At 42.0% G+C, this 23,852-nt stretch overlaps 1 protein-coding gene across 1 annotated transcript in view; it reads left to right on the top strand.

Annotated features, from left to right (window-relative positions):
* The first annotated feature begins 15,834 nt into the window (after nt 1–15,834).
* LSM14B (LSM family member 14B) overlaps nt 15,835–23,852 on the top strand; it is a 42,382-nt gene continuing 34,364 nt past the window's right edge. The window contains exon 1 of the mRNA XM_042462664.1: nt 15,835–15,883. The gene's annotated coding sequence lies outside the window, so the exon portion shown is untranslated. The remainder of the gene's footprint in view (nt 15,884–23,852) is intronic.

Genomic DNA, 23,852 nt, shown 5'->3' with positions numbered 1-23,852 from the left:
GTAATTGCATACCAGTCTTTTTGTAGAGATTCAGGACCTGCTTTGCCTGTTAACTTGTGGGAGATTATCCCCATGATCTGAAGTTGTGATTGTACGGAGACAATATTTGGAATTAACAAGAATGTCCCATTTAAGATCTCTGCTCTCATACACCCACATTTTATAATATGCGCACAGTCTTACACTAGTGGACAATTGTGTGCAATTACTGTATGAGAACCCACAATTCTGGAGTATTAGCACATGGTGTGCATGTTCAGTGTTTGTAGATTAAACCATGATACAGGTGCCTTGCCTCCGAAGCTGCTCTTCAAACACGCTGTCTCACTGGTAAGCCTAACACAATAATTATCATGTCTAAAATGCCTGTCATTATCCACTGCCCTTCTGAAACTGTAATTATAATTACACATCACTGTCATTCAATATCTTTAAAAAAAACAGTTAATGCCCCACATATACACATGCGCTCCAGCCCATTTCCACCCATGCATCATGCACACTCGCTCTTTTGTTTTCAGTCTCAACTGCCACATTAATCTTTCTATTTAAAAATACAATCTATACGATTTCCAGATTTTGTAGTAGGAAAAAGAACAATCTATTTGTAATAGTGTTATAGAAACAGCTTTTCTTTTGTATCCATTTCACCCTTTGGCCCCTTGTTGTCCTGGTACAAATGTTTTGTCAGTTCTCAATCACACTTGCTTTCTCCTCGAGGAAATTCTGCTTTGGCCATTTATTGGCTCCCTTCTAAAATATTGCCGAAGATCTTTCTCCTTCTCCCTCTCCCCTTCATTTCCTCCTCACCCACCATATTTAATGGAATGTGCCTGTGCTCCAGAGCTTTGGGATGAGTGACCCTTAAACAATGAAGTGCTTGCTCCTGAAACAGTAAAGGAACCAGATGAGATTGAACTTTTGCTAAAAGTAGTTAGCAACAGAAACTTGAAATGTGAGCATAAAAGACTAGTTGTGTTGTGAAACTTGGCTGTTAAATTTAAGCTGCTATACAGCTTTAGTGGAAATTGATAGAGAAACAAAAATTGTCAGAAAAGGAGGAAAGATATAACTTCAATCCAGATCAGTCACAAGGCTTTACTGGTGGTAGCCCCAATCTTTGGAACACTTTGACCATATATTTATTCATTGAATTTACATACTGCCTTTTCCCCAATATAGGGCTGTCCCAGCCCAAGTCTGATGTGTATCAATTCCAATCTGAACACATTAAATGTGAGTTTGTGCTACTGGATGGTTTTTTTTCAAAGCACCTACTTTACACATCATGCGACCTTGTAAATTGTCACAGACACAGACCCAAATAATTCTATTTGCATAACAACAATTTTACTTTAAATGCAAAGATGCGCTGATTCAGTTTGGGCAATTTTTTTTATAAAGCCACATAGTTTTGTTTTAGAGAACTATTTGAGTTATTTTAATTTGTTTTGATTGATTTCTATAATGCACCTTAATTACAGAGATTACCAAAACAGCTTACTATAAGAGTATAATAAAGTAAACAGCAAGTTAAAAATAATACCTAAATTAGGAGACTAAAAACAGTAACAAAACCACAGATAGTAAACATTTGGAAAAATCAGGTGGTTTACATTTTTTGTCAGAAACATATCAAAGAAAGTGACATGTGAATCTTTTTAGAGGAAGACCACCTTCTAAGCCTCTGCTTAGTCAAATATCATTTTCATCTCCACAGATGTTTAATATCCTAAGAAAATCCTTCAAAGAAGAATGCAGTACACAGGCAGATTGGTCTGGAAGAAGATGCTCCATTAGGTTTGTAGAATTTCAGAGATGACACAATCATTTTAAAGTAGGTGAAGTTCTTTTAACATAGGTGAAATGGTTCCAATAACCATTCACTGTCAGTACTGGAAAACAGCTGTGTTTTATATTAACTGCATTCTTCAAAGACAGGCTCACATACTATTGCACTAAGCTAAACTGGTAGTCATTCAGTTGTAGGTAACCATGGACAAGCTGTTAATGCAAAAATAATTTCAAGAGAGCAAAATAATGCATATTAACAGGTATGCAGCTGCCCCTTCCCCTATTAAATACAAAGTTTCTAAGCACAGTAGGTTATTATAGTGCTATTAATCCACTTTAACTGTTGTGGAACACTTAAAATTCTCAGCTAGAGAGCTCTTAGGCCTCACTAAACTATAAATCCTAGAATTCCACCGGAGGCAGCCATATCAGTTAAAGTGTAATATCAGTACTATAACAGTATAGCGTGATATTGACCTGGCAGAACCTAACTACACCTATGCTTAGTCTGATGCCTATCTGCAAAATGGGAACAAGCATACCAAATTGGTTCGGGGTTGCTGTAAGAATAAATGAGCTAACACAAGATGTATGCTCAAAAACACCTCTAAAATGCTAAGTATTATTAGTACTGTAGAAATTTTACTATATAATAATAGCAATGGCAGGATTGATATTATTATATAACAATAGCAATGGCAGCTAAGGTTAGGCACAAGTCTTTGTTGTATGAAATTGTTGATACTGAACAGCGTCAATTGATAAGATAATTAGCATAACCACATGTATTTATGTGTATTTATGTATGCTGCCTAATTGCTGGATGGTATAGGGTCTATAAACCTGTAACATCTTGTGTGCTACAGCTAATCAGAGGCTTCACAGGTTTTTTTTTCCTTTCTTTTGTGGTACAATCCCTTCTGCCAGGTGAAATATAAGTTCTGACTAAAGCACAACCTGCTGGCAGAACTGTCCTGCTGGCTGAGATCCACCAACAGAAGAGTAGGAAATGGATGCTGAAAGGGCAGAGTAGAACTGAGTTATGTTAGGTCCAAACCTCCCCCAGTTTAGGAACACAACCAGTGTGTCAGCTCGCAGTTGGCCACGAGTGTTTACCCCAAGTAATCGCTAGGCTGAAAGGGGTTTCATATCAAACCTATGTGATGCATCACCATTTCTCCTAAGGACCAAAACGAGCATGTCCAGAAGCCTATTTCTGATCTCAGCAGAAGCAAGAGCATGCAGGCTTTACATGAGATCCTGCCTATGAAGAAGTAGTGGCAGCTCCAAAATCAGGGATGGGTCAGTAGGGCAGATTTGGTGTTTGTGTAACTGGTACTTGTGCCAAACAACGCAGCATCACACCAAATTCAGTCTGGTGTGTTCTACGAGACATCCAGCCTTCTCTGTCAGAGAGCTCTGGTGCTACAACAAACTAGCACTGAGCAAGGGTAGTTAAAGCTATCTTAAACTGCATTATTCCTGCAATGTGTTTTGGACACCAGTTTCCCCCACCTTCTGCTCCAGGTTAATCCTCATTAATCTATTTGCTCACCAAAATTCCCTTCCTGGAAACCATTTCAACTGACTTCCATATAATGAATAAAGGACTGATATTTAAACTTTATACAAAACAGTTGTCCAAGATGGTTTATGACAATTATGATTAAAAGTCAGTTTTAAAAAAATCTTTAAAAAAACAGATCAGTGGGAGGTAAAATGATTTATTTTAGATTGTAGGTTTTTAAAAATTTTTTTTTACTAATTCTGTAAATAGAAAGTGGCAAACAACTGACAAAAGCAGTAACTTCCTCAAGGAAACAAGCCAAATCACAATGCACACAACCCCAGTGTGGTTCATTTTCATACTACAGAATTATAGCACTCTAACACCACTTTAACTGCCATTGATCCATTCTATGCAATGCTGATACTTTGTGTGTGTGTGGTATTTAGAATTCTCTTCCAGAGAGCTGTAGTGCCCTGCTGCTCTTGTTACTGTTGTGGCCTTCAAGATATTTCTGACTTATGAAGACCATAAAAAATATCATGCAGGTTTTCCTGGCAACATTTGTTTTGAGAGGGTTTGACTTTGTTTTAGTCTGAGGCTGACTGAGAGTGTGACTTTGCCGAAGGTCACCCAGCAGGTTTCTATGGCTAAGTGGAGGATTCAAACCCTGGTCTCCAGAGTCATAGTCCAATACTGCTTCACCAAACTGCAAATGCCTACTCAGTAGGATACAGACATGGCAGTTAAAGAGCTGCAATTGGATTAATGTAATATAATTGTGTGATATGATACAAACATGACCCATACTCTATGGAAAACATAATTTTTTTAAAAAAATTAATTTGTATCCTGCCTGTATCCTGGGATGAAACCCATCCTCTTGTAAGAGAGATATACAACTCCTTTTCTGTTTGTTTACTACAGTTGCTCCTTTCTGGCAGATGGCACATAAAAATATATAGAGTCTCTCTTTTAGCCACAAACTGGATGCATACATCACACAATAGCAAACAAGACAAAATACAATTTATGTGTGTTCATACATATCACTTTCTTCCTTTCTTACAGAACACATGCCTAGCTACACATGACTTGATGCTTTATGCCTTGAAGTCATTTCCAACTTATGGGAACTGTAAAGCAAACCTATTATGGGAATTTATTGGGAAGATTTGTTCAGAGTTTGCCTGTGCCTTCCTCTGAAGCTGAGAGAGTATCATTTGTCCAAGGGTCACCTAGTGGGTTTTCATGGCTGAGCAGGGATTCAAACCCTGGTCTCCAGAGTCGTAGTCGAACACTCAAATCACTATGCCATGCTGGCTCTCATGATACCTACAGGGGGGGAAAAGAATATAATAAACCATACACACAGTATCCCCTTGCCAGTACTGACAGACAGAAAAAAGATTGGACTTAACTTAGAGGCAAGCTACCTAGGTATCCTAGACTCTGAGCTTAATTCCAAGCATCACAACCTCTCCACCAGCTATCCATCAGGCATTTGGGTCTTCCAACTTCCCTTCTCAGGGCAGGAAGAAACAAACAACATGAAAGTTGGTCTCCTGTTACTCAATGCCAGATTTTTGGTTGCAGAGCAGATGGACCTCATCATTTTCTCCCCACACTTCTCATGTAATTCTCCATGGTTTCCAGCACTACTTATTCCAGCCACTGATAAGGATGGCAGGCAGGTATTGTCAAATACAATTTTCAGAAGATATATCACACCTGGTTTTGCAGTGCAAGACATGAACTGGGTCACCCAGATATTTTATGGCTAAAGCTAGATCCTTCCTATTTGTAGCCATCATTTGGGTGAGTGGAGAACTAATGTCATCTCCCATAGCAGACTACAATGAAAAGCACCATCACTTGAATTTCAGCATCCAAGTTGGCAACTTGGACATATATTGCCTATAACACAGAGCCAAGTCCGGTGCTTAAATAGGAATGTTAAGGTACTTTCCTCATTACAGTTAGTATGCAGCACTTCATATGTCTAGCAGTATGCTCCCCGTATATTTTAATTCTTGATCTTACTGTCTTGTTTTATTTTTCAGAAGTCCAGGTCTACCAAACAGGATTGCAAGACTGGTTGTCCATGCAGGCTGAAAAAAACAGCCCTGCCCCATTTCAGAACTCACCTGTTCAGACAATGCACGTGGTCAGAATGGGAGGAAAATGGACTCAACCTGTGTTCTGGGGCTTAACATAGTAGCAAAATAAAGCTCAGCTTGGCTCTGGCCCAAGCTGGAAAGAGTGAATTATCACACATGTGTGCAAATTGTGCACTGGTGTGGAGACATGGTGATGGACCAGGCAGCCAATCGGATTGGTCAGGAGCAGGCACCCTACAACGGATGAGTCTCCAGTGCCATTGTTGACCATTATTTTTGTTGCCCTCCTACAAATTGACAGCACAATTGTACAAGTGATCAGCTTTGATCCACTGTACAACCTGTGGGGCAAAATGACAACAAATGCAATAGGTTACCAAGAATAAAATGGATTTATTAAAAAACATTAACAAACTGGCCAATCCAATGGGAGCAAGGAGGAGCAAAACAGAAGTTAAATAAATAAATTTAAAATAATACTTCAGTCCAATAAAAAAATATCAAAATAAGTAAATAATAATAATAATAATAATAGGATTTATTTATATTCCACCCAATCACTGGGAAACTGGGCGGCTTACAGCAGAGGAGATAATAGACGGTTCCCTGCCCTCAGGCTTACAATCTAAAAGACACGTCACAAAAGGAGAAGGGAATGGTGAGGGAAGGGGGATCAGATCCAGTATTCTTCTCTTCCTCTGAGGCCTGGACCAAGGCAGATGGACCGGAGGAGGGAGGTCTCTTCTTCTTCAGGCTAGCCCCGATGGAACTGGGCCAGCCTATTCTCTCCCTCACAGGCCGAAAGATGACAGTTAAACCTAGAATGAAGTAGATCTTACTATACTAGGAGACTAAAAAAACTAATTGTTGTTTGTTGTTGTTTTTGTGTGCTTTCAAGTTGTTTCCAACTTATGATGATGTTGTTTGTGCCTTCAAGTTGTTTCCAACTAATGGTGATCCTAGAGCGAACCTATTATGGGGTTTTCTTAGTGAGATTTGTTCAGATGCGGTCTGCTATTGCTTCCAATGGAGATGAAAAAGTATGACATGCCCAATGTCACCAAATAATAATAATAATAATAATAATAATAATAATAATTATTATTATTATTATTATTATTATTATTATTATAATCCGGGCGGATTACAGCAATAAAAATACAGAGAATAAAATAAAATGAAAGACAGTGACATAAGTCACAGAATTTACAGCTAGACCTGATTGAAATGGGCCTATCTTTTTCAGTTCCTCCCAGGTCTGATGATCACAGTAGGTACAGAGGGAGGGTTCTTCTTCTTGAGGCAGGAATTTAATTTTAATTAATTTTAATTCTTCTCATTAAATTTAAGAGAAGAACTGGTGGACAGATCGATGTAAGTAGGTTTCATGGCCAAGCTGGGAATCGAACCCTGGTCTCCAGAGTCATAGTCTAACATTCAAACCACTATGCCATGCTAGCTCAAGCATTTTCAATCTGCCATGTGTTTATATGATCAAAGCATAGTACTGTATTTACAATCAGCCTCATCTATGTCTCCCAAAACTTGTTAGTTCTTTCCAGTGCTCATCATGTCTGTCTAATGTCTAATTTCATTACCGTTATTAGTTTGTTTAAATCAGCCATATATAGTTTCAATAGCCATTCTTTTAGCTAGGCATTCTCTAAAAATAATTAATTCCTCGTAGATTTATTATGATCAGCTGATCAAACATTATAATTAATTGTTTTTTGTTTAAAATTTTGCTATTGAAACAGTGAACAATTTTTTCCAGATCAATATGTTGTGCCGTGTGAACATCGAGTGCTAGAGTTTTGGCCTGTATAGACAGCCAAAATAAAGCTGCTTCGAGTCACAGTGGAGGTATGGTGTTTAATGAGGATGCATCCTAAGAGACAAGAAGCCACACCAAAGCCATGCTCCAGTCCTTAGGGCGGGAGCGTGGCTTTGGTGAAACTTCTGGTCTCTTAGGATGAATCCATCATTGAAACACCATACCCACTGTGACTCGAAGCAGCTTTATTTTGGCTGTCTGTAACAGGCTTGCCAGTATATTATGATTATAATGTTATAATAATAAGCTTCAAAGTCAATAAATGTGTGGGAAGATCAGTTTGCCACGTTAGAGAAACTATTCTAATTATGAAACAAGTTAAATCAAAAGTGATTGAAAAACTTATACAAGTGTTTTTTTAAAACAGGCCCAAATATTAATTGCTTTTAAAATGTACATAGGGCAAAATATGACAGTATTTCATTTTTTTAAATTATCCATAGTGAAATACATTTGTCCCTCCACATTCACTGGGTTAAGGATGCAGGACCCCCATGAATGTGGAAAAAACCACAAATACAAAAATACCTACGCTTTTACCTGAGAGAACACCTCTCTAGGAATCTCTAGGTCCTCCAGTGCAACCTGTGGTAAACATCTGCCAGATATGGCCTAGAATACACCGGAGTAGCTACAAATGCCTAGTGAAGGTCCTCTTAGAACTCTCTAGGTCCCTCTTTGTGACTTTGGTTAAAGTTGACCATAGAGTTGCACTGGAGGATCTAGATATTCCTAGAGACAACATATCAATAAATCAGCGAATAATCAGAGTCGCAATGTCAAAGCCACAAATGTGGAGGGACGAGTGTACAAACAATTCACACGGTGTATAGTTTTTCCTTTCCATTATATGCTTCTCAGTGCAGGAACAAAAAGAGAAGGATCACAAACAGGAGAAGCACCTAAGGCGCATCCTCTCTGCAGAAAGAATGCAGTTGAGACTGCTTTAACCTTCCATGGCTCCATGAGATGGAATCTGGGAAATTTAGTTTTGTGAGACTTTGACTTTCTCTGACAGTGAGCTTTGGTGCCACAACAAACTACAATTGCCAGAACTCCATAGCATTGCGTTCATTATTTCTAGATTATTTTTACAGTGCAGGTGGAGCCAGGTGATTAGCCCACGTAGTTTTAAGAGTCACATCTCTCTTAGTTTTTCTTGGATATTTGCAGGAAAGTAGCAGACTCCCCAGGCTGAATATAGATTAGGTCCCACATCATCACCACCAACATAAGTACCCACAACAAAACATGTAAATGGAGCCCATACACAGTAACATGTCCACGGGACATGAGTGGAAAACACACAACATGATGACATCCACTGACACAGGCCTGAGTCTCCACAGCAACACACCACCACCTCCATCACCTGAGCCAACCCAGGAAGTTGCATGAAGAAAAACTGCATATACCTACACAGTAGAGTGAGTGGTGAACTCGCCACGGGTCAGTGTAAGAGAGGTGCCCCAAAGAAGAGATACAAGGACCCCCTGAAACAACATCTCAGGCTTGGCCAAATTGATCACCACAATGGTCTGCCATGGCCTTGCATGGGAGCATGGAGACGCACTATCTACGATGTTGCAACCTTTTCGAAAACTCACACCGAATGAGTCTCGAAGAGAAAGACAACGCAGAAAGAACCACAATTCGGAAACATCACCCAAGGAGACTGCTGTGCTTTCTGAAACTGGACTTGTTTATCTTGGATCAGCCTTTTAGAGTCACAACACGCTTGTAGAAAATGTGGGATGAGTCGTTCCGAATCTTCGTTTGCAAAGAAAAGCCAGAGAGAGAGATGAAGAAACTTGAAATATGTACAAACGTAGAGATATAGTATCCAGTTCCTTAATGGATATTAATGGTGGCCATCACAGATAGGAGGGGGCAGAATTTGTTCAGACCATATCAATAGGTAGGCATAGGCAGCCCATTTAAGGTAGAACACTAGGGAGTATAATTCAAAGACATTACAGCTGAATTTCTGTTACCAGAATCCTGAAATCCGAAATACTGCAAAAATCAAAACTTTTTAATGGATGGCTGAGATAGTGAGTACCCAGCTTGTTGGGGGCAATTAGCTTACAGTTGTAAACTGCTTAGACCAGTGGTTCCCAACCTGTGGGTCGGAACCCTTTGGGGATCGAATGACCCTTTCATGGGGGTCGCCTAAGGCCACTGGAAAACGCCTATTTAATTACAGTTATGAAGTAGCAATGAGAAAATTTCATGGTTTGGGTCACCACAACATGACAAACTGGTATTAAGGGTCGCGGCATTAGGAAGGTTGGGAACCACTGGCTTAGACACTGTAATTCAGTATGAAGCAGTATATAAAGGAAGCTGTTTGTTTGTTTTGTTTGCATTTCGGTGGTTCAGTGTACCTGCAGTCTAGTGTACATGGTGTATGTAAAACTCAAATGAATTTGGTGCTTAAACTTTAGTACCATCTCCAAGATATTTCATTAAGTGCTTATATGCAAATAGGGGGATTCCATATATACACAACGCACACACACACACACATATATATAAAATAAAAGCCCAGATAGAAAAGTTTAGGGATATCTGTTTAGAAGTATAATATTTAACAGTTCTATCCCACCATCCCATTCCAAAATGTTACAGTATAAAATATTTTCTCTAAAAAATAGATTAAAAATCAAAGGACTCACATTGAAAATACACTTGGAAGAAGTCCATGTAGGGAAACTTCAGACTGAACCCGACATTCAGTGCTAATTAGAAGGAACTAATTGGTTGCTGGGCTTCTTTTCAGTTTGGATGCAAAAACATCCAAAATCCAAAACATTTTTGGTCCCAAGCATTTCAGATGAGGGGATATCATAGATTCACTTACTTTTATATCATGGGTGCTGTTTGAATGTCCTACCAATAGCAATGTAAAATCTTAGTCCACCTATAACAATCCAGTTCAAAGTTGGCCTAATGTTTCTGCTGAGATGAAAACAAGACACTGGAATTATTTCACTAATCAAGGAACACTTCATCTATGGGCAATAGCAAAATGATACCACATGCTTTTTCTTTCTGAAATTCTAGGTTCTTATGCTCCTGTAGAGCTGACGGAGCAAAAATGAGGTGCCAAACTGTTCTGGAGCAGCCATGGAATTCTACATCACAATTTTCTGGCATGAAATTTTTGATGTATGCACACTGCATAGTAATACAGTTGGAGATACCACTTTAATTCTCCTGGTTCCATCCTACAGAATGCTAGGACTTGCAGTCTGGGAAATACTCACTTTTCCAGATAGAAAACTCTAAGGTACTCACAATGATCGAAGCACATATCTTTCCAGTAGAGAATTCCACTTACCAAGTGACAGATCTCAGGATTTTTAGCATAAAGCAGTCTCAAACTAGTAAGTTGCACAGTGCAGATACATTTGATTGTGGGAAACTTAAGCTTGAATGGTGGAACCAAAGGTTGATTTGGTCTCCTGATGTATTGCCAAAGATCTCTCTTCCTTCAATGCAAAATCACATTAGATTTACATGGGATCTGAGGGTGCTCACACTGCAGAACTAAAGCATTCTGAGACATATAGCTGCATCCAGTGGAATCTTAGGATTTGTAGTTTAGTGAGATTCAGTGTGACATAGTGGTTTCAGAGTTGGACTGGCGACACTGGAGACTACATTTGATTCCTCATTAGCCATGAAACCCACTGGTGACCTTGGGCAAGTCACACACTCTCAGCCTCGGGGAAGGCAATGGCAAAGCTCTGAACGTTGCCTTGATATCACAGACAAAACAGCTCATGGTAAACACAACAGCAACTTTAATTTGTCTATAGAGCTCATGAATTTAGGAAAGTCCACCCCCATACTGCTTGTATTGCATGAATCCAGTTGACGTTTTCTCCATCAGAATGGGGAAACACTTTTTTGAACTAAAACTCCAGAGCTAGCTCCCGCCGCAGGGCTACTGGCTATTCTGGTTGGGGGAATTTGAGAGTTGAAGTACCTGAAGTAAGGTTTCCAAGTTCTGGTTGTGGTGTCATATTATCATTAAAAACTATGCCCTACATCAAGGCGAGAGAGCCTGCATGGCATAGTGATTTGAGAGTTGGACTATAACTCTGGAGATCAGGGTTCAGTTCTCAGTCAGCCATGAAACCCACTGAGGACCTTGGTCAGGTCACATGCTCTCAGCCTGGGGAAGGCTATGGCAAACCGTCCTCTGAAACCCTGTGAGAGGGTTGCCATAAGTCAGAAACTACTTTGAAAACACACGCATTAAGGCTGAGGAGTCAGCATCTATTTGGAAGTCAACTTTCAAGAGAGTCAGTTGAAATCCAGAGGATGCTGTTAGAATACAAAATTAATGCAGTTTAACAATGATTTACTGTCTGGCTCCATCCTATAGAACCCTGGGATTATAGTTTGTCGTGGAACCAGAGCTGTCTGACAGAGAAGGCTAAATAGCTCACAAAATACAGATCCCAGAATCCTTAGCATTGAGCCTGGCAGTTTAAGTGATGCAAACTGCCTTATTCTGCAATGTAAATGTAGCCTTAAGCCATGCTTGGAGTGGACTCACAAAATCATTGAGGCAAGTAAGTCAAAACTAACAAGACTTGTAATTATGGTGGGTTAACTCTAAGCATAACAATGCTCAACCCAAGCAAATAATACCTCTGGAAAATGGAAATCAATTCCAGGTTCCTGTACGAAGCATGGAAGTGATGCAGCCCCATATTCTTGACGTGGACTGGAGTCCCAACAGCTGCTTAGCCAAGTGAGGAACACTTGCAATTGAGGGCAGTTAAAGTCTAACATCGGAGAGCAGTTTGATTCCTAGCACTGTTTTCACGAGGAATATGTAATATATGATGCAGCAATACTGTGGTGTGTGTATACAGTCGGCCCTTCTTATACATGGATTTTATATACATGGATTCAAGCATACACGGTTTGAAAAGTGTTCCCAAAAAGTATACATTTCAAATATCAAACTTGATTCCATTTTTTATAAGGGACACCATTTTGCTATGTCTAATTTTAATGGGACTTGAGCATACACAGATTTTGTTAACCAGGGGATCTTGGAACCAAACCCCAGCGTTTAACAAGGGTCTACTGTAATAGCATATATAATATGTTATTCTATATATTATAGAATATATAGTATACTATATAGTATATAGTAATCTAGCAGTATGTAGGTGAGCAATGCACTATTGATAAAACCTCTCCAAAAACACAGACTAATTCCTTTGCACCTTGCTGGAATATACTGATTTATATTTTCTTAAAGAACTTAAATAGCTTTGTGTTTGCTTTCCAAAGCTGACTTCATCTAAGGCATCTGTGATTGAGAGACCTCAGTGTCTCCCTACTCAGATCTTGCAAACTCGGGCCACGGCATTTTGAATCAATCCACCTGTAGCACAGCCTTCCTCTTTCCAAGTAATGCAGTCTGAAACCACTAACTGCTTTAAAGGTTCAGTGCTATAGAATTCTGGGGTTTGTAATTTTGTCAGCTGTTTAGGCCTTTCCTGTCAGAGAGTTCTGGTGCCCCACAGATTTCCAAAGGATGGCACCATGGCGGTTAGTGGTGCCAAACAACTGCTATTCTGCAGTGTGGAGGCAGCTAGTAGCAAACAGATTGGGAAGAGTTGAGTGAGAGATGATATAGCGAAGAAAAGTCTTTGTGTTTGGGTCAATCAGGACATTAGGTTCAGCTAGGATTATCAGACAGTGAAGATTTAGTAGGGTGTGCTAGACCAATTAAATGAGTTAAATAAGTAACAACAGCATGGTGCAATGTTTCAGGTGTCGGACTAGAACCCGGGGAGATCAGGGTTCAAATGCTGGCCCAGCCAAGGACTGATTGAGTGACATGGTCACTCCACTCTGGGTGACCTTTGGCAAGTCACACTCTCTCAGCTTCAGAGAACGGCAAGGCAAAACCGCCTCTGAAGAAACTTGCCAAGAAAACCCCATGATAGGTGGCCTTAGGGTCACTTAAGTCAGAAATGACTTGAAGGCACACAAGACCAACCTTTCAAATTCTGTGCCATAGCCGCCTGTAACTGCTTGCTGACTGGATTGTGCTACAGAAAGACAACAGTCTTAATGTTTAAAAGTATTTCTGCTGGTAAGGAACTTTTAAAATATATATATGTATGTATAGTGGCATTGGTGTTTGAAACGCGGGAGACCAGGTTAAATCACAGCTAGACTTGGAAACCCACTGAGCGACTTAGGCAGGTCACACCTCTCAGCCTCAGAGGATGGCAACATGGCAAACCTACCTGAAGGAACTTTCAAGAACTAAACCTTTTACATTCGGCAACCACAATTATTTATTTCATTATTTCAAAGATTTATTTCCCGCCTTTCTTCACACAATGGGATTAAAAAGACAGAAGACAAAGATAACGGTTAACATTATTGATATAGTCTGATCTGTAACTTCGTGCTTCAGAAAGATGGCAGTCTTTTAATCTAATGTTTAAAATAATTCAGCTGGTGGGAACCTATTATAAAAATAAATTTAGTGAGTTCCATGAGTGTTTGATGGAGAGCTATATAAATGGTAACGGTTTGTACTTTTAACATGTTATATTTAATTTGCAACTGTTTTAACTCTAAAACTGTTTAATTGGTTTGTAAATTTTTTTATATTTTAAATGTTGTTGTACTGCTTTTAATGGTATGTTTTTACTTGTTCTTCGCCGGCTTGAGTCACTATATTGGGAGAAAGGCGGATATAAGAAAATGATGAGAGATGGATGAATAATAAGTGTTGGAACTTTTTCTTTGTCCTCCATGGTGACATAAAACAAAGTGTTATTTCAAGTTGTGTTGGTTGTTGTGTGTGCCTTCAAGTTGTTCCCAATTAAGGCAACCCAAGGCAACACATCATGGGGTTTCTTGGTAGGTTTCTACAGAAGGGGTTTTCCATTGCCGTACTGAGGCTGAGAAAGTGGGACTTGCCCAGGTTGGTTACCCAGTTGGTTCCATTATTATTATATTATTATATTATTATTAGATATTATGTATATTAATTATTTGTTATATCCCTCCTTTCTCCCAAGGTACGGGGACTCAGGCGGCAAACAAGTATGAAACAAACAAGTTCACACAGGCTTTAAGGAATGTTATAAGGATGGGCTGAGATGTTGTAACGTTTTTAAAAATGTACGTCGTTTTATCTCTTTAAAATGTGTTTCATTCTTTATACTGTTTAAATATTGTAATATTTAACTGCTTTTAATGCATTTTTAATTGTACAGTACTATTTTTTAATGTTGTAAAGCCGCCCTGGAGTCCCGTTCTGGGAAAAGAGCAGGATACAAATAATATAAATAAAATAATAATATGAAATACATAAATATAAAATTTAAAAAGCAATTAAACAATCCTCTATAACCTGACCATGACTTACTGTATTTAGATTGAGGTGTGTTATAGGTCGTTTGTATGCTTTTAATGTTAATTTTTACATTGTTTAATTATTGATTTTAACGTGTTTTTTTAATTACTGTAAATTATTTTTAATTTTTTCTAATTTGTAAGTCGCCTCGTGTCCTTTTTGTGGGGGAAGAAAGGCGGCCTAAAAATGAAATGAATAAGCTGAAAAGACTTTTGGTAGCCTTTATTTAAAACGTCAACAAAAGGAACCAATACGCAACGACTTAAAGCTCAAGCCGCTGAAGTCGATTTGCTTGAATCAAGGGAGGGATGATGATGATGATGATGAACGACTCTGTTATCTATGCATCATTTGTGTGAGTTTTGGGCGAGTGGCAGCAGGCGACGCTGGACCAGCAAAGGGTCACGTGACGCACCATCATCGCGCTGTTTCCAACTTCCCTTAACCAGCCGTTCTCAAATAGTGGGGCAGGCCCCCAGGGGGGCACGAGGCCCGTAAAGGGGGGCACGAGGCTCGGTTATGCAGAGGTGTACTTATAACAATTTTATAGACAAATGATACTATTTACAGTCGCGCGGGGGGCACGAAATGTTTTCTTCTCCTAGGGGGGGCATGACAGAAAATAATTAAGAAGCACTGCCTTAACCTGACCTCCTTCAAACCGCCAGCCTCGCGCAGAGAGCGAGCCCAGGGCGCATGGCGGGCCCGCCCGTTGCTCCCCCTGTTTTCCCCCTCCCCACTCCTCCTCTTTCCTTTCTCTGTGGAGCGTTCTCACTTTCCTCCCCTTTTTTCCTTCCTCCCCGCCCGCCGTCGCCGCTTCGCCGCACTATAAAAGGCGTCCGGCGCGTTTTCCTCCCTCAGTCTGCATAGAGACGGACGCCTGCAGGTTGTTGTTGGCGGTTGAGAACAACGACGACGTCGTCGTCAACGGCTACTTCAGTCCTGGTCTCTGGGCCTTGTTGTCCGGATCGCTCCCCGCCGCAGACGACGACGACGACGGCGCCGCCCCTTTCACGGGGCCTCGGACCCGCCGCCGCCGCCGCCAGACTCCCCCGAGGCCCTCTCCTCTTCCTCCTCGCACGTCCGACGGCGCCATGAGTTCGGGCACTCCGTACATCGGAGCAAAATCGCCTCATCTCCAAGGCGCGCAGATCCGACGAGGGCATCCTCTACACACACCATCGACACCGACAACTCCACCGTCGCCCTCGCCAAAGGAATGGCGCGGCGGCGGAGGGAGGCAGAGGGCGGCTGCGTGGAAAGGCGAGGGAGACAAAACAAGGAACACGGCCGAAATGAGAGAGGAGGCGGCGGCTGGAGGAAGGCAGGGGCGGGCGGGGAGGCCCTTAATGAGGCCTAAAAGTCAGCCGAGAGGGAGGCGGAGGGAGAGATGGAGAGGGGGAGGGTCTTATTACGGCCCCCAAACCTCGGCCGAGGAGGAGGAAAGAGAGAGAGAGGCCAGGCTGGCGCGGGGAGCCACTGAGCGGCGGAGGGCGAGGGAAAAAGCAGCCTCCCCCCCCTGGGCCCTTTCTTTCTCTCCTGCTGCCCCGGGGAAGGCGGGCTGGGGAGGAGGAGGAGAGGAGGAGAGGCAGTCGCTGGGCTTTAAAGGGCGGGTTTTTCCCCAATGGGCCCAATGTCTCTCTGGGCATCCACACCGAGCAGGAATCCGCCTTCGCCTGCGGCCACAGACACTTCCATCCAGAACCCAGAGCATTCAGCCACGGCCCTTAAAGTGGCGCCAGACTGGCTTAATTCCTCCAGTGCGGATCCTCTCTCTCTCTCTCTGCATCTCTCTTTACCTCTCTTAGCATCATAGAATCGGAAGAGACCACAAGGCCATCCAGCCCAACCCCTTCTGCCATGCAGGAAATCTCAGTCTAAGCATCCTCGACCGATGGCATCCAGCCTTTGCTTAAAGGCCTCCAAAGAGGGAGACTCCACCAAAACCCCGAGGAAGGAGTCTGGTTCCACCCTTTCTGTCAGGAAGTTCCTCCTAATGTGAGGTGGGAATCTCTTTTCCTGTAGCTTGCATCCATTGCTCCAGGTCCTAGTCTCTGGAGCAGCAGAAAACAAGTCAGCTCCTCCTCAATATGACATCCCTTCAAATATTTAAACAGGGCTATCATATCACCCTCTTAACTTCTCTTCTCCAGGCAAAACATCCCCAGACTCCTGAGTCGTTCCTCATAGGACAAGGTTTCCAGACCTTTTCATCATTTAGTCGCCCTCCTCTGGACACATGGCTCCAGTTCTCAATGTCCTTTTTGGATTGTGGTGCCCAGAACTGGACACAATATTCCAGGTGGGGCCTGACCAAAGCAGAATATAGTGGCACTATTACTTCCCTTGACTAGACACTATACTTTTATTGATGCAGCCTAAAATCGCATTGGCCTTATTAGCTGCTGCGTCACACTGTTGTCTCATGTTCAGTTTTTGGTCTACTTGGACTCCTAGATCCCTTTCACACGTAGTTTCATTCAGCCAGGTGTCCCCAACCGCTCTCTCTCTCTCTCTCTGTGTGTCCTCTGTCTATCCACGGCTGTTAGTCCCAACTAGAGAACAGGCCTTGTATCACCTGGGTGGTGTGTGTGTGTGTTGTGGGTCTTTGTTAAATGTCTTTGAGAGATTGACGCCTAACAGTTGGAGATTTAGACCAGGATTTCTAGATGGAATCCCCCCCGCCTCTCCCAAAATGGGCTTTAAAAGCCCCCTCCACACATGCCACAGTTGTTGATTACAACTAGAGAAGACGCCTTGGGTTTTTTTTTTTTTTTGGGGGGGGGTTGCCTTGTTACATTTTCTTTAAGCAGTTGACACCTAACAGTGGGGATTTTATTTGTGGGATTTAGTTTAAGGATGGGAGGTAAGGGGATTTATGTATTTGATTTATGTATTTTGTTTGTGCTTCTCTTGTTGCAAACCTGCCTTGATCCTTTCGGAGAGGCAGGATTAAATTAAAATTATTGTTGTTATTATATTTTATAATTAAATTATTATTATTATCTCTCCCCAAAAGGGCTTTAACCAGCCCCCCCTCTCTTTCCACCCAGTAATCCACTAGAGAAGGGCTGGTGGTGTGTTGATAACTGCTTTTGAGAGGTAGCACTTAAACAGTTGGGATTTAGCCAGGTCTTTCTGTAGATGGATTTTTATTTATTTGTGGGATTTATTTCCTGTCTCTCTTCCAAAGGGCCTTTAAAAGCCCCCCCTCTGGTTTGTCTCTCTCTTACCACAACACACCCCACAGCTGTTAGTCCCAGCTAGAGATCACGGCTTGTCTTAGTGGGTTGGTGTGTGTCTTGTTAAGTGTTTTTGAGAGGTGAGCCATTAAAACAGTGGGGATTTAGACCCCAGTTTTGTTTGCCGATGGAATGTTATTATTTGTTTTATGGGATTTATATCCCGCCTGTCTCCCAGAATGGGTTGTAAAGGGGAGGGGTTTCATCCTCAGTGACCCTATTCGTTTGGCTTCAGAACCCTTCACTCTACAGAGAGACCATGGATCTTAGTCCAAACAGAAAAGTGCTGTCTTGTTAATTTGTTTTGAGAGGTGGACACCCAACAGTTGGTATTGGGCCAAGATTTTCTGCAATGGAATTTTTTTTATTTATTTATTTATGTATGAGATTGATATTCTGTGCCTTCTCCCCAAAATGGCCTTTAAAGAGTGGGTTTCACTTAGTGGCCCTGTTTGTTTTGCTCTGATATATCCCCCCCCAACACACAAACACATGCATGTTGCGGCTCAGTCCCCAACTAGAGAAGACTCCTTGTCTCTGAAGGTCTTGTTAATGTTTTTTGATGGGTATAGACACCTAACGTTTGGGATTGTAGGCCAGGGTTTTATATATATGAAATTTTATTTATTTATCTAGGGGATGGTGTCTTGCCAGGGCTGTTAGTCTCAACAGAGAAGATGCCTTGTTTCATGTCTTGTTAAATGAATTTGAGAGGTCAGCAGTTAAAACAGTTGGGATTTGGGCGGGTTTTTCTGTAGATGGAACTGGCTGCTTCTCTCTTCAGAAAGGAAGTCAAGAGACCTGTGCGAAAAAAAACCACTTTGAAACCAATTTAAGAACACACTTAATGCTATGAAATCCTGGGAACTGAACTGAATGTGGAACAATTTGAATGTGGCAGCCGTTGTATTCTCCATTACCCTGTACAGATGTGAGAGCTGGATAGTAAAAAAGGCAGACAGAAAGAAAATACTCATTTGAGATGAGGTGTGCGGGAGAAGAATGCTTGAGAATACTGTGGACAGTCAAAAAGACAAACAAATGGGTTTTGAACAGATCAATCCAGAAATCTCCTACAAGCCAAGATGACAAAACGGAGGCTGTCATACTTTGATCACATAATGGGAAGGCATGGATCACTAGAAAAAACAATAATGCTAGGAAAGGTAGAGGGTAGTAGAAAGAGAGGAAGACCACACACCAGATAGATAGACTCAGTCATGGAGGACATGGAGCTAATCAGAGCAGTGGAGGATAGGGGGTCTTGGAGAGGCCTCATTGTCATAATCGGGGTCGAATCGAGAGCAGCTAATAAGTGGCACCAGAACTCTCTGACAAAGAAGGCAAATGTCTCACAAACTACAGTTCCCAAAATTCCAAGCATGGAGCCATGGCAGTTAAAGCTGTGCCAAACTGGATTATTTCTCTGCAGTGCGGATGGTAAACGGACGCCATGGGTGAAGGTGAGACTAAAAGGTTAAACTACTTTCTCTTTGCCTGCCCTCCCCTTGGCCCATCCTTCATGGAGAGAGAGTATATAGGAGGCTGCCTGGCGATTTATTTTAGTACTGCCGCTTTAATAGATTCATGGGTACAAAGGAAGAGAAAATGTACACTTGCACTTCTCCCTTCTGCTGGAGAGCTCAGCAAATTATCAGATGCGGTAAATGATGGCTTTAAAATGCAGAGGGGGTGTGTAACACCCCTTTCACAAACCTTTGCCAGATCTGTATTTAGGAAAGGGGATTTTTTTGCATCTTCTTGGTGATAAAGAATTAGCTTTTTAAAATTTCCAGATATAAGATCTCCGGCTACCTAGCTGTTCCCCTTCTTCCCGTCTCAAAGGTGCCAGCTTGACAATGCTGACGGACGGGGGGGGGGGGGAAGGGGAGAGCATTCTGGGGCGAATATTCAGGGGAGGCCTCTCGAAGAAAAGAGGTTTTTCAGCCCCTTCTTAAATTGGGCTAGGGAGGTGGCTAAGCAGAGCTCAAGGGGCACGAAGTTCCAGAGGTTGGGGACCGAGAGGGTGAAGGCCTCCTAGAGGTGGAAGCTAATCTAGCCTTTGGAACTCTTAGATGTTGCTGCTCAGATGATCTGAGTGTGGCGGGGTGGATATATGGAGAGAGGCGGTCCTCCAGATACCCTGGGCCCATCCATTTAGCTAAGTGGGGAAGAGGGTGGAGTGAAGGAGAAAGTCATGCAGAATAGAGAAGCTACATCCACCACTCTATCCTCTTATAGGCCTGACTGGGATGCTTCTTCCCATTCTGCCATGATTATCTCCTTCACTCCACTTCTTTCCCCACTGCAAAGAATCCTTTGGCTTTTTGTGGTTGTACTGTGAGTTTTTCATCTCAAGGGTTGCGTGAGTGGGAAAACTCCACAATCGTGCACTAAACATGATCCATTAAATTGAGGGCATAGAAGAAAGAAGACATGCCTAGATGGGTAGACTAGTCAAGGAAGACGGCATGAGTCTGCAAGACCTAAGCAGGTAATTTGGAAGTCTCATGAGTCAAGTTGTTTGTAAGGTGGCTAAAAACAAAGAGGTGCTAGGAATAATAGTGTAAGAAAAACCTTTGGCAACTGCCTGCTTTACTGGGGAAGGAAGTATATGCTTCTCTCACAATAGCAAGTGGTGGGTATGGTTCCTTCTTATTTTCACTTCACATTTTGAGAATTAGGAGACGGTTTCCTTCTTTGTCTCCCTGTGTAATGAGGAAGAGTAATATTCCGAATTGCTCCTAATTTGCAGGGTAATGGCATGAAAGTAAGAAGGCTCAAAACTTCTCTAGGGCTGGCTTTGATAATTGTGAAATGACCTAGATTCTTGCAAGTGATGTGACTCCAGGGACTCTCATAAAACTTAACTCCTAGGTTTTTGGAGGCTGTAAGCGTAGACTATGCCATACAAGTGTTTGCTGGCATTCTTCCATACACATGGTATTGAGTTTGGTGTCCTGCCTCAGGTTGTCTCAGCACCCACTTCTTGTTTCAAGTTTAGATTTGTTTTTTAGAGGAAAGGAAAGACAAAGTACTTGTATTTGCTGTTGTAGATTGGTCCTGAAATTGGGGTCGGGTTTTAGAAGTTAAAGCTAAACTGGTTGCCTGCTATTTAGTTTTATGTGGAGACTTCATCCCCAGTTTTCTGTAAAACAATGGACTTGTCAGTTTCCTTCATCCACTTTTGCCTTGGAATGTTTATTTATTTTTATTTTATTTATGGGAGCATTACTGGTCGGTCCATGTATCCCATAATAGTGATATTCCTGTATACAAGAAAAGTAATATTCTGTAAAAATATAAATGTGATGTTACTAATAAGTACTCAGTCTTTGGATTGGGGAAAAGAATGAAGCCAAATAGACCCATTGGGCTTGTGTTCAGCGTGTGGCTTACCTGTTCCATGATCAGCTCCTATAGATGGCAGCTGGGTGGCAGCTAAGGAGACTGCTCCTAGCTTGGCAAAACCTGATTGGGAAGCACTAGCATATTGACGAGTTCAAGTTGGTTACTTGGCAGTACAGTGGTTACGTGTGTTGAACTGCAGGCAGTCTCTGTTCAAGTTAGTTTTTTCCACCAACATCTGGAGTATGTGGCCTCTTAATTAAAAAAGATGGTAGACCAGATGTTATGCTTATGGTTTCTGTACAGAGTTAAGGAATATAAGTTTAAAGCCCCTGAGCTTCCTTAAAACAATTGTAAAGCTGAGCAGCAGGACTGTGTAAAGAGGGAAAATAAACCTTTTTATGCTGCATGTCTGGTGGCTAAATCCCATTCTGCGTGATTCAGAGAGACGAGGGTGACAGCAGCAATTTATCAGTTGTTCCTTTGCATGATTTTGTATCTTTTCTGGCCTCCTTACCTTCTGGATAAACCCTTTGTCCTATATGTTGCTACTGGTGTCCAGTTCTGGGCACCACAATTTAAAAAGGATGTTGAGAAACTGGAGTGTGTACAAAGAAGGGCGACTAAAAAATGGCGAAGAGTCTTGAAATCATGCCCTAGAGGAACGACTTAGGGAGCTGGGAGTTTTAAACCTGGAGAAGAGAGGTTAAGAGAGATAAAACCGGTGCAAATATTTGAAGGGATTTCATATTGAGGATGGAGCAAGCTTGTTTCTGATGCTCCAGAGAATGGACACGGAACAATGGATGCAAGCTCCAGGAATAGAGATTCCCACTCAACATTTCTGGGACCTTCAGGGACGTAAGGGCTGTCGACAGTGGAACGCACGTCCTCCTGGTGTAGTAGAGCCTCCTTGGAGGTCTTTAACAGAGGTGGTTGGGCCATCTTTCAGAATGCTTTGATTGAGAGTTTCCTGCATGCAGGGGTTGGACTGGGGCCCTTGTGGTCCTTCCAATTCTATGATTCTTGGCAGGTGGTTTTCATAAGTACAAGTGAGATGGTTTTGGCTTTCCTTTTAAATTTTATATGTTTTGAAATACAACGGTTGTCTTTGTTTATAACTTGGAACCAACCATCTTCCCCTAGTTCTAATAATAGGGCTTCCTTATGTTGGTTTTGTTGAATAAATAGCAGGGTCTGGTGAGGCCTCCGTCTCTCAAATCTAGATTTCAATATAACCATGCTTCTGGTGCAGCAGTATGCATTTGCCACAAGAGTAACAAGTCAATGTCGGATTTGAGTCAGAAATTGAACCCCAGCTTTCCCTCATTAAAAATGTAAAGTGGAGACAGATTATGCAGCCTCCAGATTGTCAGACTGGAGGAAAAAATGGGGGAATACTTATCAATTTGCAGATGACACAAAATTAGGAGGAATAGTTATACCCAGGGACAGGATCAAATTCAAAAGCTGGGCACAGCTAACAGAATGAACTTCAACAGGGAGAAATGTAAGGTTGGCACTTAGGGCGAAAAATGAAATGCACGGATAAGGACGGGGACACCTGGCTTGAGGAGACAACATGTGAAAGGGATCTAGGAGCCAAGTAGACCACAAGTTGAACATGAGTCACAGTGCGATGCGGCAGCTAACAAGGCCAATGCGATTCTAGGCTGCATCGATAGAAGTATAGTGTCTATCAAGGGAAGTAATAGGGCCACTCTATTCTGCTTGGTCAGGCCCCATCGTGGAATATGGTGTCCAGTTCTGGGCGCACAATTCAAAAAGGACATTGAGAAACGAGCGTGTCAGAGGAGGGCGACTAAGAGGGTGAAAGGTCTGGAAACCATGCCCTATGAGGAACACCTAGGGAGCTGGGTATGTTTAGAGCCTGAGAAAAGAAGGTTAAGAGGTGATATGATAGCCCTGTTAAATAGTTGAAGGGATGTCATTTGAGGATTGAGCAGCTTGTTTTCTGCTCGCCAGAGAACAGGACCCGGAACAATGGATGAAGCTGCAGGAAAGGAGATTCCACCTCAACATTAGGAGGAATTTCCTGACAGTAAGGGCTGTTCGACAGTGGAACACACTTCTAGGAGTGTAGTGGAGTTCCCTCCTTGGAGGTCTTAACGGAGGCTGGATGGCCACTGTCGGGGATGCTTTGATCTGGATTTCCCTGCATGGCAGGGGGTTGGACTGGATGGCCCTGCAGTCTCTTCAACTCTATGTCTATGTATTGTAGCTCTTTGATAAATATAGCCATGGTGAGGAAGCTGAGAGTTGCAGCCTGAGAGTTGCAACAGTATCTTGTTACAAGAGAAGCTTGGTGACAAATTGGTTTTTGTGGGGTGAGGGTAGCAGCTCATTTCTTACAGGTGACATGTTTGAATGGAGCACAGAGATGGGCAAAGGTCTTGAGTGTTGTTTTCCTTCAGACTGTGGCCAGACACAGAAGCTTTGCTCTTCATCACTACTAATAACCAAGGCAGATAAGAAACAGCAACTGAGGTGATTAAAGCAAGAACTCGGTGAGGACCATGGCAAAGGACATTGTCTGTTAGTAACAGGAAAAAGGCATAAAGTGCTTTAGTCTGAG

This window comes from Sceloporus undulatus, chromosome 4, assembly GCF_019175285.1.
Source record: "Sceloporus undulatus isolate JIND9_A2432 ecotype Alabama chromosome 4, SceUnd_v1.1, whole genome shotgun sequence".
NCBI classification, from domain to species: Eukaryota; Metazoa; Chordata; class Lepidosauria; order Squamata; family Phrynosomatidae; genus Sceloporus; species Sceloporus undulatus.
The sequence above is the reverse complement of the archived record's forward strand: the minus strand, read 5'-3'. Positions and strand labels throughout refer to the sequence as shown.